The 13,462-nt window shown below is 44.4% G+C and overlaps 1 protein-coding gene across 1 annotated transcript in view; it reads right to left on the bottom strand.

Annotated features, from left to right (window-relative positions):
* G3BP1 (G3BP stress granule assembly factor 1) overlaps positions 1 to 8,338 on the bottom strand; it is a 38,286-nt gene extending 29,948 nt beyond the window's left edge. The window contains exon 1 of the mRNA XM_068536255.1: positions 8,227 to 8,338. The gene's annotated coding sequence lies outside the window, so the exon portion shown is untranslated. The remainder of the gene's footprint in view (positions 1 to 8,226) is intronic.
* Between the last annotated feature and the right edge of the window lie 5,124 nt (positions 8,339 to 13,462).

Here is a 13,462-nt window from a genome sequence, read left to right as displayed (position 1 = left end):
CTGTTTATAGCAGTCATAAAGTCAGCATGAACTAGATCTCAGAAACAAAAAAAGTCGGGCTTGCCTGGTGGCGCAGTGGTTAAGAATCCGCCTGCCAGGGCTTCCCTGGTGGCGCAGTGGTTGAGAATCTGCCTGCCAATGCAGGGGACACGGGTTCGAGCCCTGGTCTGGGAAGATCCCACATGCCGCGGAGCAACTAGGCCCGTGAGCCACAACTACTGAGCCTGCGCGTCTGGAGCCTGTGCTCTGCAACAAGAGAGGCCGCGACAGCGAGAGGCCCGCGCACCGCAATGAAGAGTGGCCCCCGCTCGCCACAACTAGAGAAAGCCCTCGCACAGAAACGAAGATCCAGGGCTTCCCTGGTGGCGCAGTGGTTGAGGGTCTGCCTGCTGGTGCGGGGGACGCGGGTTCGGGCCCTGTTCTAGGAGGATCCCACGTGCCGCGGAGCAGCTGGGCCCGTGTGCCACAACTACTGAGCCTGCGCGTCTGGAGCCTGTGCTCCGCAACAAGAGAGGCCGCGATAGTGAGAGGCCCGCGCACCGCGATGAAGAGTGACCCCCGCTTGCCACAACTAGAGAAAGCCCTCGCACAGAAACGAAGACCCAACACAGCCAAAAATAAAAAAAATAAAAAAAATAAAAAAAAAAAGAAACGAAGATCCAACACACCCATAAAATAAAAATAAATTAATTAATTAAAAAAAAAAAAAAAAAAGAATCCGCCTGCCAATGCAGAGGACACGGATTCAAGCCCTGGTCCGGGAAGATCCCACATGCCGCGGAGCAACTAAGCCCATGCGCCACAGCTACTGAGTCTACGCTCTAGAGCCTGCGAGCCACAACTACTGAAGCCTGTGCGCCTAGAGCCCGTGCTCCACAACAAGGGAAGCCACCGCAATGAGAAGCCTGCGCACCTCAACGAAGAGTAGCCCCGCTCTCTGCAACTAGAGAAAGCCCGCGCGCAGCAACGAAGACCCTACGCAGCCAAAAATAAATAAATAAATAATTTTTTAAAAAATAAATACATCAGCTTGGAATTAAAAAAAAGAAACAAAAAGTCACTTGCCAAATAAGTACTGTATGATAGCCTTGAAATGTTTAAGTGTTTTTAGTATACACGAAACAATAGCAGTATTGTTCATAGATACATCAGTAAATTTATTTTTAAAACAGTCTGGATGTAAAAATAGACAAATAGATCCATGAAACAGGATAAAGAAATATATTCACACATAAATGGACAATTGATTTCCAAAAGTGCAGACAATTCAGTAGAAAAAGGATACTCTTTTCAACAAATGGTGCTGGAACAACTGCACATCATATATGGAAATAAAGAGAACCTCAATTCAAGACTCACAGAATATTAAAATTTACTTAATAGTTTTAGGTTTTACCTAAAACTATAAAACTTCTAAAGAAAATCTGAATGACAGTGAGTCATTTTTGGATACAACACTAAAAACGTGATCTATAAGAGCACAGATTGATAATGTGAACTCCATCAAAATTAAAACCTTCCAGGGACTTCCCTGGCGGTCCAGTGGTTAAGACTCCGCGCTTCTACTGCAGGGGGTGCAGGTTTGATCCCTGGTCAGGGAAGTAGGATCTCGTATGCCGCACAGCATAGCCAAAATAAACAAATAAATAAAAACTTTCACTTTGCAAAGACACTATCAAGAGAATGAAAAGGCAAAGCAGGCTTGAGGTAACTATTTGCAAAGCAACTTGTATACAGAATATATTAAAGAACTCTCAAAACTGAAAAACAACTAAAAAATATGAGCGAAAAATCTGAGGAGACAATTCAACAAAGAAATTATCCGAATGTCAAATAAGCACACGAAAAATGCTGAACATCAACACCGTTAGTAATTATAGAAATGCAAATTAAAACCACACTAAAGTACCACTACACACCTGTCAGAATGACAACTTAAAAGGCTGATAATACAGTGTTGGCCAGGGTATCGAGGAAATGGAACCCTCAAACATTGCTGGCGGGAATGTAAAATGGTACAACCACGTTGTAAAAGTTAGGCGGTTTCTTAAGAAGTTTTATTTGTAATAGCTAAAGGCTGGAAACAAACCAATGTCCATCAACAGGTGAATGGATAAACAAATTGTGGTATATTTACAGAATAGAACAAACAGTATTACTCAGCAATTTTTTTTTAAACAGCACATATTGTATGATTCCATTTACATAAAAATTCTAGAAAGTATAAACTGATCTTCAGTGACAGAGAGCAGATAAGGGATCCCTGGGGGCAGAAGAGGAGGGAGAGTGGATAGGAAAGACGGAATGCAAAGGAGCATGAGAAAACTTTTGGGGATGATAGCTATTTTCACTATCTTGATTGTGGTGGTTTCATAGGTATAAACAATGCCAAAAGCTATCAGATTCTACACTTGAAATATGTGCAGTTTATTGTATGTCAATTATACCTCAATAAAGCTGTTTTTTAACCCATCAATATAATAGCTTGGAAAGACAAAAGGTCGTCTCAGGGGAAGAGAGCAGAATGGGAACCTGTACCGGAAAAAAAAGCAAATTTAAAAGAGTAACTCAAAATGTTAACTGTCAATTCTGAGTACAATGACATTTAAGGGATCTTTTTACTCTATTGTAATAACCTATCTAAAACACTACAGAAAAATAAACAGCGAGGGTTTCTGTGTACTAACATGAATATGTTGTAAATTTTGTTGCAAAGTTATGCTATGTATTCAAACATTTGAAATTTGGCTTAGTTATGAGAAATAAAAATGCTTTCCCAGACCAGAGAAGAAACTACAGAAACCAAGCCGCTTCTGCTCAGAGCAAGAGCGGCATGAACTATCACTACATCTACTACTGTTCAATCTATTTTCCAAACTCTTGACATTTACCACCTGTCACTCTCCTTCAAAATTCTTCCTGACAACTCCTTGGAGACACAGGACAGGCAAAATACAACATGAGCCTGAAGTACCTGATAAAGAAAGAAAATGCTTAAAAAAAAAAAAAAAAAAAAAAAATAGGGGAACATCAAAAGAATACAAGAGTCAAAACTGGAACAATTCAAAAAATAAAGTAATAAGTAAAAAACCAAAAATAAGTTAGGAAAACACTGGATTACAACCCCAAAGAATATCCATGAGCCCATACTGACATAACTAAAAATTTAAAAATTAATGGGTAAGTAGTGTTAAAAAATGGGAAAATGAAGAATTAAAAAAATGGGAAGAGACAAATCTTTCTTACCTAAGAATTTCAAATGATGGAGAAGAAACAAGGGAAATAAAGAATCACCATGAGAACACCACCATAAGAGCTGCAGGCAAGATCCACTAATGAATGCTAACATTAAGCAGGGAAACTAGAGAAACAGAATATCTGCCTAAGTTCAAAGTGTTTCCCCCAAAATGTTTAGTAACTACAGCGGTAGCTTTAATATATGTCTACAAATTCAAAGATTTTCCTCCTTTAGTGACTAGCTTCTAATGAAAAGAATATGGAAAGGAAAAAAATACTAACCTGGTACACACCACTTTAATCAAGTGATCAAGGTTAAATTCAACCAGGAATGGTATTACGTGCCCCGTGATGCGGTAAGAAGGCTAAGTCACCTCTGTGGTATTCTTCCCAAAATCCATAACCTCAGTCTACTCAACACCAAGTATAACCAAACTGAGATCAAGTGTCAAGGTCATTAAAGAGAAAGAAAATACAAGAAACTGTCACAGATCAGAGAAGAGAAACCAAGGAGACATGAGGACTAACTGCAATGTGGTATCCTGGATTGGATCCTAGAACAGAAAAAAAGGACATTAGTGGAAAAACTAAGGAAATCCATATAAGGTCAATCCTTTGTTAATAATACTTTATCAATGTCAACTTATTTTTGAAAAATGTACCATGATTAGGTGAGATGTTAACATTAGTGAAGTTGGGTAAGGGGTATACAAGACATGGCTGTATTGCAACTTGTCTGTAAATCCAAAATTACCTCAAAAAACACGTTTCCTCAAGAGAAAAAAATTCAAGAACTGAGAAACTTAATTCACTAACTTTTCTTGATTTTTAACATCCCTTCCCCAATCCAGCATTAAAAGCTAGTCAGCTAGGTTTATAATTAAGCAACAATCTGTCCTTTCTCACCAAGATGAAAAAATACCGTTAACTATATACTAATGCTTCATCTACGAAATTCCTTAAAAACATGAATTTCCTATGCTTCAGATCTCATAAAGCATAGGTGGATGTATGCCAGGAATCCCTAGGCGTAAGCTCAAGATAGTCCATAAACATGGGATATACTTGAGGCACAGCTGTTAAAACAAACAAACAAACAAAAAACCCTGGAAAGGCAGGTAGGTGCCACTGATGCCCTCTAAAACCTTCAAAGATTTTTTGAATAAGGAAATTCGAAAACCTTCAAAGTTTCTGAACAAGGAAATATATCTAGCACATATCCTTACCAGTTACACCACTTGCTTTACAAAATAGTTTAGACAACTATTTAGGTTACAGAGCTCCAGGTCTTATAAGCAAAAACATGAGAATACCTAAGATGTGTGAATGCACTTTAAAAATACATAAACAGCTATACAAATAAGCAATGATGCTGCCACAAAGCCACTTATCAGCCACCAAGGATGACATTCCTACTAAGCTGAAGTGTGTCCCATCTAGGAAGCCAGCTTTTTTTCTCTGAACCATCTCTAGCCATCTCTAATATTTACTTTTTATTAAATACCTGAAATACAGCACCCAGGCTAAACAGCCAAGCAATATGACATAACAGATTGGCCAGAAGGCAGAAGTGGAAATCTATCACTTAAAATCTAAAGACCTGATTTTATTTACAAAGGCCACAGCCTACAAGAGAACTTTTAATAACTTTCTGCTTTGTTAAGCCCCCTCTTCCCACTCTTCATGTGCAGATTTTTCCTAACTCTTCACCATATCATCAGGCTTGCAATTAAGCTTTCCCAACCAAAGCCAGATAGGGTGACCAAGAATACTGTAAATAAATAAATAAACAAACAAACAGAAAGCTGACTTTTGAGATTTAAAAACAAACTTAGTTGTTCACCACAGCGTGATCACCAACTACAAGTGTGATTACAGTTGCTGAATCTTAAATTTAACTCCATGGCTGGAAGGATAGTACTGTACTAAAGGTCCCACTAGATGTTAAAAACTGATTACTGGTGGGGGGGGGGGGGGGGCAGGTTCTTAGCTACCTACTTTAACAATTATCTCCCTCTTTAAAGTCAGTAAATTTTGTCCAAGGAAGTCTTAAAGCGCAATTAAATGAATATACAATGCATATTTGAATTTTGAAGTATTTTAAGAAACAAATCTAACTGCAAAATGTTGAAAGATCAAGTGGGTAATGTTAGTAAACTGGCAAAAAGAAAAACTGGTTTAGGCCACACATTCAGGCTTTATAACAAATTTCATTTTTTAACACTGCCCCATCCGTCCTAAGAACCATATACAATTCACAAACCTATAAAAATTTAAAACAAACTTCTGCTCTTTACTTTCTAGGCAAAGTACTGAAACAAGTTAAAAAAAAATGTAAATTACCAAAGACTGCTGTGAAGTAGGTCACCAAGAAACATTACCAAATCTCCTGATGTTCCCTTAGCAGACTGTCAGCTGAGAACAGCAAACTAAAGTGAGTTAAATAAAAGAACAAAGAACTACCTACTTTTCTACCAGTTAGAAGAGATACAAAAGCTTAAATTCAAAGGATTTAACAGCAAAAGTAACCTCTAGCTTGGATTGAAGACAGGCAGACAAGTCTTGTATTATCACAATTTGCTTCAATTCATTTGTTCTTGATCAATGAATACACAAGCGATCAACTGGGCTACTGATCTGTGAAATACCAGCTTTCATATTCCTACCCAACCGATAACCATTTGCCTGAAGCCAAGAACAGTATTTTTAAAAATATCTAAAGGGGAAACTAACAAAAATTTCCCTCAATTAATACACAAAGAACTTTCATTCTGATATATTTCACCTCAAGGAATAATCAGTGGACTCAGTAACAGTTTAAATGTAGGTCATTAGTGTTTTAACATTTGATAACTTAAAATGCTAATTCAATAGCTAACTGGTGTATAAATGCAGGTAACTGGAATTGCTACAAGAAGGCAAGTTCCAAAGAAAACAATGTTATACTCTAAAGCTATCTGTCATTCATGGCAACACCAACAAAGGTGCTGGAACCTGTCCACAAGCTATTTTGATCCTGTATCTACTGCTACTTTCTGTTAAGAAATATGGAAATTACTGGGTAAATGGAAACACAAATGTTTGTTTCCTCATAGCTTTTTAATTTACTTACAAAGATGTAAATTATGTGTTCCCTCTGGCAGCAAATTCTTATACAAAGACCAATTCTAAAAAGTGTCTGCACAAACAAAATAGATAAACTTCTTAAAAAAAGAAAAGAGAGAGAAAGAAAAATGGTCGACAGCCATTCCAATCAAAATTAGTTCAGAAGAGCTAGCTCCAAAACTTTTAATGTGGCTTTAGCTCAAGTAGAGACATTTGTGATGCAAAGTAATGATTCGGACCTGCAACACAGGAACATTTATTATTTCATTAAGTCAAGGAATAAACTGGTTTTAAAAAAATCTCAGATATAACTCTACTAGAAAAATTTACACTCAAGACTTCGAAGGTGTCTTCTACGTTTGCATATAACTGGAGCATACACACAACGCTAAATAAATGTACGTAGACAAGTTTTCATCCACGGAAGTTCCCAACTGCCATAAGGGTAAGATTTCCAACACCTCTCAATCACCCCTAATTCACCTAGCTGAGGCTCCACAGAGGTCAAATTTGTACTGTAACTGGGCTCCAAGCTTTCCACTCCAATTTCAAATTTTCACTTACACGTCACGGCCAGATCTGAAACTCATCGCTCTGCAACCTCATTTTCTTCAACTACATAAAATGAGGAAGTCCAACTGTCTTCTCGAGGGTCTTTCTCAAAAGCCTGCTCCAATTAAAAAATGAAGAAAGATTCAAGATCTACTATCAGAGCCTAACTTCCTGCTGGCGGGAACTTCCCATCATCAGGCTGTAAGTTTCAAATCTGACGAGAAACACTGTCCAGGATCATTGGGCTTATTCATTTTATTCTACGCTTTTCCCAGAAGCTTTTAGGGCAGCACATCCATCAGCTACCTGTAGGAATATCTGTAGAAAAGAAGCCCAAAAAACCCTTTCTTTTCCTTTGTCATAATCCCACGTCCAACCCTCGTCTCCCTGGAAGCCCTCAACTGGCCCAAGTACAAATGCCGCTGCAGTCGGCCTTCCGAGGCTGATGCTGACCCCAGGGACTAGCGTTCTGGGGGCAAAGATGCCCTAGAGCCGCACAGGGCGCTGGGACAAAGAATAAAACAGGTTCGGTGACTGGGAGTCAGACCGCCTAGGTTCAAACAAATACCTGCCCCTTACGGTCTGTGTGCCTTTGACCGTGTCACTCCACCTCTGGGCCTTCGAGTCCGCTGTAAAAAGAGGGAAAGCATCGTACATACTTCATCGGGGCATGTCGGGAGTAAAGAAGAGACACACAAGTTGCTCCGCACACTGCCTGGCACACAGCGAGGGCTTGGAAAAATGTTAGCTATTATCATCACTCAATACCCATGAACTCGCTGCTCCCCCCTTACTCCTTGGAAAACCTAGGAGCAGCACTTCTGCTTCTCGAGACGAGAAATTCTCATCGCACTTTCGTGTCCCCCACCCAAAGAAAAGCCTCCTCTGGTCTGGGTTAAGCCAGAGACCCCGCCAGGGGAGGAAGGACTCGGCTGGCGCGCGGAGAGGGGCGGGGGGGCAGGCGGGAAAAGCTACCGAGCCGGCCGCGCGGGGCCCCAGGCCCCCGAGATCACCCTGGGGCCCCGGGCGGCGGCCGCGGCTCGCTCTCGCTCGCCGTGGCCTTTGGGCGCGGCACGCGCAAGCGGCGGACGCGGACACGGCCACGCGCGGCGGACGCGGACACGGCCACGCGCGCCGGGCCGGTGGGGGCGGGGGACGAAGAGCCTCCGCGCCCCCGTGCGTCCGCCGCGCGCCTGCGGCCGTAGCGGGGGGGGGGGGGGCGGAGGGAGGCGCGCCTCGCGCGGTCGCCGTTAGGACTTCTCCTTCTCACCACAGCCCCAGCTCGTCCTCGTCCTCCCGGGGCCGCCCAGCCCCGCCCACACCTCGGCGTACCTGCACGGCTGAGCGGGAGAGGAACAAGCTCTGCTCCACAGCACAGCAAAAAGCAAAAAACCCCTCACGCAACTGCGTCCGCACACACGCGTGTTCCGTCGCCGGGCTATATAAGGGCGATTCAGCCTAACTTGTTGCGGCCAGGTCGGGCACTCTGGTGGCCAATCCCGACTGCGCACTCTGGGCTCTTCGAACAGCAATTGGGTACTGACTCAGGATGAAGGCGTGGCTCTTGATTGGCTTTGACTCATGCCTATGAGACTGTGAGGAGCTCGTTTCCCTAGTAACGGATTGGCACTAAGAGAGACCAATAACTGAAAGGTACGGTGGGAAGGCGGGTGGGAAGTTCTTTGACCGATATCCACGGTAGCCAATAAATATGTGAGGGTGCTCCCATTCGTTACAAAGTCTTCCCCAGGGCGGAGATCCGCTTTCCATGCAGGAGCGGTTGCTCCACAAGGTGGGGCCCGTGTACTTTGGGGAAGTAAACCCCAAGCAACTAGGAGGTGGGCGCCAGGGTGGCCAAGGAAGCCCACCAATCACAGCGCGGGAAGGAGCTGATTGACGCAGGGGTTGGACCGCACCGAGGAGACCTAGCCCCGGGTACGCCGTGCCCTCTGGGGCGGTTCTGAGGCTCCCTGGGCTCCGGTTTCTGTCCTTTTTTCTTTCTTCACTTCTTGGGTGCGGTCCCTGAGGCCCCCTCTCCCGCCTTTTCCTCATAGTTTGGTACCAGGGGAGCCAGGTGGTAAAGTTTCCCGTTGTTTGGTTGTTTTGTTTTTCTTTCTTATACCAACTTTTTTATTTCCATGAGGCCGCCTAAGGGCACTTGCTGGCTCCCACCATTAGTCAGCACTCTTGTGGAACAACTGTTAAAGGAAAGCCAGAGGAGAAAGTAACTCCCGTTGTGTACCTAAGATCCTGTAAAAAGGTCGCAGGTGAAAACCGTTGAGTTTGAGGACACCAATTTCTACCCTGCTGTTCTTGGCAAGTGCTGCGGCAGGTCGGCTGGTGGGTGTTCACCGAGGAATGGGAGTTTGTAAATTCTCCTATGGACTTGGGCCTTCCTGCAATATCCTGGGCGTCACCACCATTGTCATTAAGATTTACTGCTGCTTTGGGTGTGAGGGCTTATTTCTTCAGGTCGTTGCGTCTTTAAAAGGTAGCTTGTCAGATTCTTATGTGGGGACTGACTTGTTGGCTCAGTGGTTAAGACACGGGTTCGAGCCCTGGTCCGGGAAGATCCCACATGCTGCGGAGCAACTAAGCCCGTGTGTCACAGCTACTGAGCCCACGTGCCTAGAGCCTGTGCTTCCTAACAAGAGAAGCCACCGCGATGAGAAGCCCGCGCACCGCAACAAAAACCCAACGCAGCCAAAAATAAAAATAAATAAATTTATATTAAAAAAAAAACAAAAAAACTCCTATATGGACACCCCGAAGCTTTCCCGAAACACTTCAGGGCCTAAGTGGCACTCCAGCCGGGTCCTGTCCACGACTCTTACTGTTTTGTTGGGCCCTCTGTTTATCACATGAGCATTTTATATGGAAATACAGAGACCGCCTCTGTCGGTTCTCCTTCCAGGCATGTGACCCTGCGGAAGGGGCTCTCGTTGTTTTGCAAATTTGGAAATGAAGCACGTGAGGCCTCTCTGTCGGGGACGAAGGGGCGCAGGCAGCAGCCTGGTGGGGTCGGAGGTGCGGCTCCAGGAGCGAAGTGGGAGCGTCCCTTGCCCCCCAAGCTCCTCTCCCGCACTGGCCTCGCTCAGTAAGCATTTATTGAGCTCCAGGGACTGGGGTCAGAGATGACCGAGATGCTGTCCCTGCCCGCTGTCACCCATTCAACAAACCGTGCCTCTGCCCCGTGCCGGGAGCTCCCAAAACTGGGGAACGGGCGTGTGGGGCTATGGGGGCACCGGAGGGAACTCGGCTCAGAGGAGAGAAGCTGCTAGAGGTTTTCTGGAGTAAGGAACCTCCAGGATCACGTTAGCCTTGCTAAGGAATTTGGACTTTATTCTGAGGGGGTTGGAGAGCCCCTGAAAGGTTTCTTAAAGGGTGAACTAAGAAATTTGCATTTTACAACACGACTTTACAAATTGAAACGCTAAGGAGAGCGGATTGGCAACACTTCAAATTCACAGGTTGGTAATTTAACCCAGGTGGCCTGTGATGGGGGTCAAGGCTATTCTTAATCACATTTGGAGGGAATTTTAAGTGATAACAGCTCTTTTTGTAGGGCTGTTTGGCAGTCTGTTAAAATTGTGTATATCTCCCTTCTTGCTTGATAGCCATGTGTTTTTTTTTTACCAAGAGACATGTACTACGCGTTCATTACAGCACTGTCAGCTTTGTTATGATATTTAAAAACAAAACCTAATTGCTCATCAATTTGCAAACTGATTAACCGGTAATATGCCCATAGTATAGACTACTATGCAGCAGTTTAAAAGAGAATGAGGTCGAACTATACTGATATGAGCCTGTCTCCAGTTGTTAATTGGATTGTTAACTGACAAAAATCAAGTTCAACAAAACATACAGTGAATTCCCATTTATGTTAAAAACGAAAAACCAAAACGCCTGATTTCTGTATGTTAAAATAGGTATGTAAGTGCACCTGGTAAGAATTCTAAATTTAAAACAAGCCATTCCCCCTAGGGATTCCCCTAGGGTGGGAGCAACAAGGATAATATATTATTGGAAAGTTTTACAGTGAGACTGTGTTCATGTACTGTGTTGTCTCTGTGTTGCTATAGTTATCCATGCACAATCCTGTATGGCTTTGCTGTCTAATAGTGGGTAGGAAGAAAGGAAGAGGAAATGGATTACCAGAGTGAGAATGTGGACAAGACCCTTCCGGTGGCTGTGACTGTCTTCCACAGGAGAGAACAAGTTGGCATCTTCCTGTGGTCATTTACCTCAGGATCCAGATGCTGGATACTTAGTAAATGTTCAGTGAGTAATTTACCACCGTGGATGTGTCTGAAGCGCTTTTTCTCAAGATGGAGGAGATTTTGCCCCCAGGAGACATATGATCTTTTCACAACTAGGTAGAGGGGCTACTGGCATCTAATGGATGGAGGCCTGGGAAGCCCAGGAGAGCCCCCATGATGAAGGGGGCCAAATTAATAGTGCCAGCGGTGAGAACCCTGATGTAGTCACCTAAGGGAGAGCACCCGGCCTCCTACTAGTCTTTCTACTGGCAAACAAATTGTGCAAACCCCTCCAGAACACAACTTCACCCTTTTGTTTCTGCCAGTTCTCCCCAAAGCTCTGAGAATGGGGGTGGAAATGAAACGGAGCGAGACTCTGTGGGGCCCTTCCGGGTACAAATCCTTTCCATGTCCCGTTTCTTTTTTTTTTTTTTTTTTAATTTTATAAATTTATTTATTTATTTATTTATTTTTGGCTGCATTGGGTCTTCGTTGCTGCGCGCGGGCTTTCTCTAGTTGTGGCGAGCAGGGGCTACTCTTCGTTGCAGTGCGTGGGCTTCTCATTGCGGTGGCTTCTCTTGTTGCGGAGCACGGGCTCTAGGCGCACAGGCTTCAGTAGTTGTGGCACGTGGGCTCAGTAGTTGTGACTCGCGGGCTCTAGAGCGCAGGCTCAGTAGCTGTGGCGCACGGGCTTAGTTGCTCCGCGGCATGTGGGATCTTCCCGGACCAGGGCTTGAACCCGTGTCCCCTGCATTGGCAGGCGGATTCTTAACCACTGTGCCACCAGGGAAGTCCAATGTCCCGTTTCTTATTTGCTGGAAAAAGACTTCGGCCTCCTTGACCTTCCTTGAGTTCCAAAGGGGAGGTTCAAACAGTTGCTAGTCAGGGAAGGGAGGGAATGCAGAGACAAAGGAGGAGAAGTCAAGAAACAATAGTGCAGCCTTGGGCCAGGGTCTTAGTTCTTCCTGAAGGAAGATACATAACAATATCTTTGAGTTCTTCTGCAGGAACTAAGGCCCCCCGCGCAGGTGGAGGATGATAACTTCAGGCTGAGCACAAGATTCCTGGAACCGGGACTTCCCTGGTGGTCCAGTGGTAAAGAATCCACCTTCCAGTGCAGGGGACGCGGTTCGATCCCTGGTCGGGGAATTGACATCCCACATGCTGCGGGGCAACTAAGCCCGAGAGCCACAACTATTGAGCTTGTACGCCTCAGTGAGAGAGCCCACATGCCGCAAACTACAGAGCCCATGTGCCCTGGAGCCCGCGCACCACAACTAGAGAGAGAAGAAACCCGCATGCCACAACTAGAGAAACCTGCACGCCACAACGAAGAGCCCAGGCACGCCCAGGCACCATAAGGATGCATGCCTCAACTAAGTAAGAACGAACGCTCCTGATACCTCACCACCAAGCCAATCAGAAGAAAGTCACACACTCTACAGCCTTCAACCCAAATTTTGCCTGTAAAAATTTCTCCCTGAAAACCGTCAGGAGTTCGGTGGTTTTTGAGCCTGAGTCACCCATTCTCCTTGCATGGCCCTGCAATAAACCTTTCTCTGCTCCAAACTCTGACGTTTCAGTTTGTTTAGCCTCACTGTGCATCTGGCACACGAACTTGTGTTTAGTAACAGAAAAAAGCATGGGCAAGACCCCAGAAAATACACTTTTGTGGAGAGAATGGATGGGTGGTGTATTAGGTAAGGAATGCTCCTAAGAATATCACCTGAATCAGTATTTCCCAAACAAAGCTAATCACTCAGGAAGGGGATTAAAAATATGTGCCTGTATGTACCTTTAACTGTGAAACTTCTACCTATGAACAAAGACCCAGTGTAATATTATTCATTGAAGCACTGCTTGCAGTAGAGACAGGAAACAACCCAAATGTCGAGCTATATGGGACTGGGTAGTTACAATACAACAATACAGTGCACTCTTGAAACCGTGCAACTCAGATTGGGACTTGAACCCATGGTCTTTTAACTGAGATCACACACCTGTTCTCAGGACTTAATGAAACTCAGGTTCTCCATGTCTCGTCACAGAAAGAGTTCAGTGAGAGACAAAGTGATAGGTAAGAAGTGGATTTATTTAGAGAGAAACACTCCACAGAGTGTGGGCCATCTCAGAAGGTGAGAAAGGCACCAGGGTATGCGGTTGTCAGTTTTTATAGGGGTGGGTAATTTCATAGGCTAATGAGTGGGAGGATTATTCCAGCTATTTTGAGGAAGGGGTGGGGATTTCCAGAAGTTGGGCCACCACCCACTTTTCGACCTTTAGGGTCAGCCTTGGAACTGTCATGG

The sequence above is a fragment of the Eschrichtius robustus genome, chromosome 2 (genome assembly GCF_028021215.1).
Source record: "Eschrichtius robustus isolate mEscRob2 chromosome 2, mEscRob2.pri, whole genome shotgun sequence".
NCBI lineage: Eukaryota > Metazoa > Chordata > Mammalia > Artiodactyla > Eschrichtiidae > Eschrichtius > Eschrichtius robustus.
This window is presented reverse-complemented; position numbering and strand designations above follow the sequence as displayed.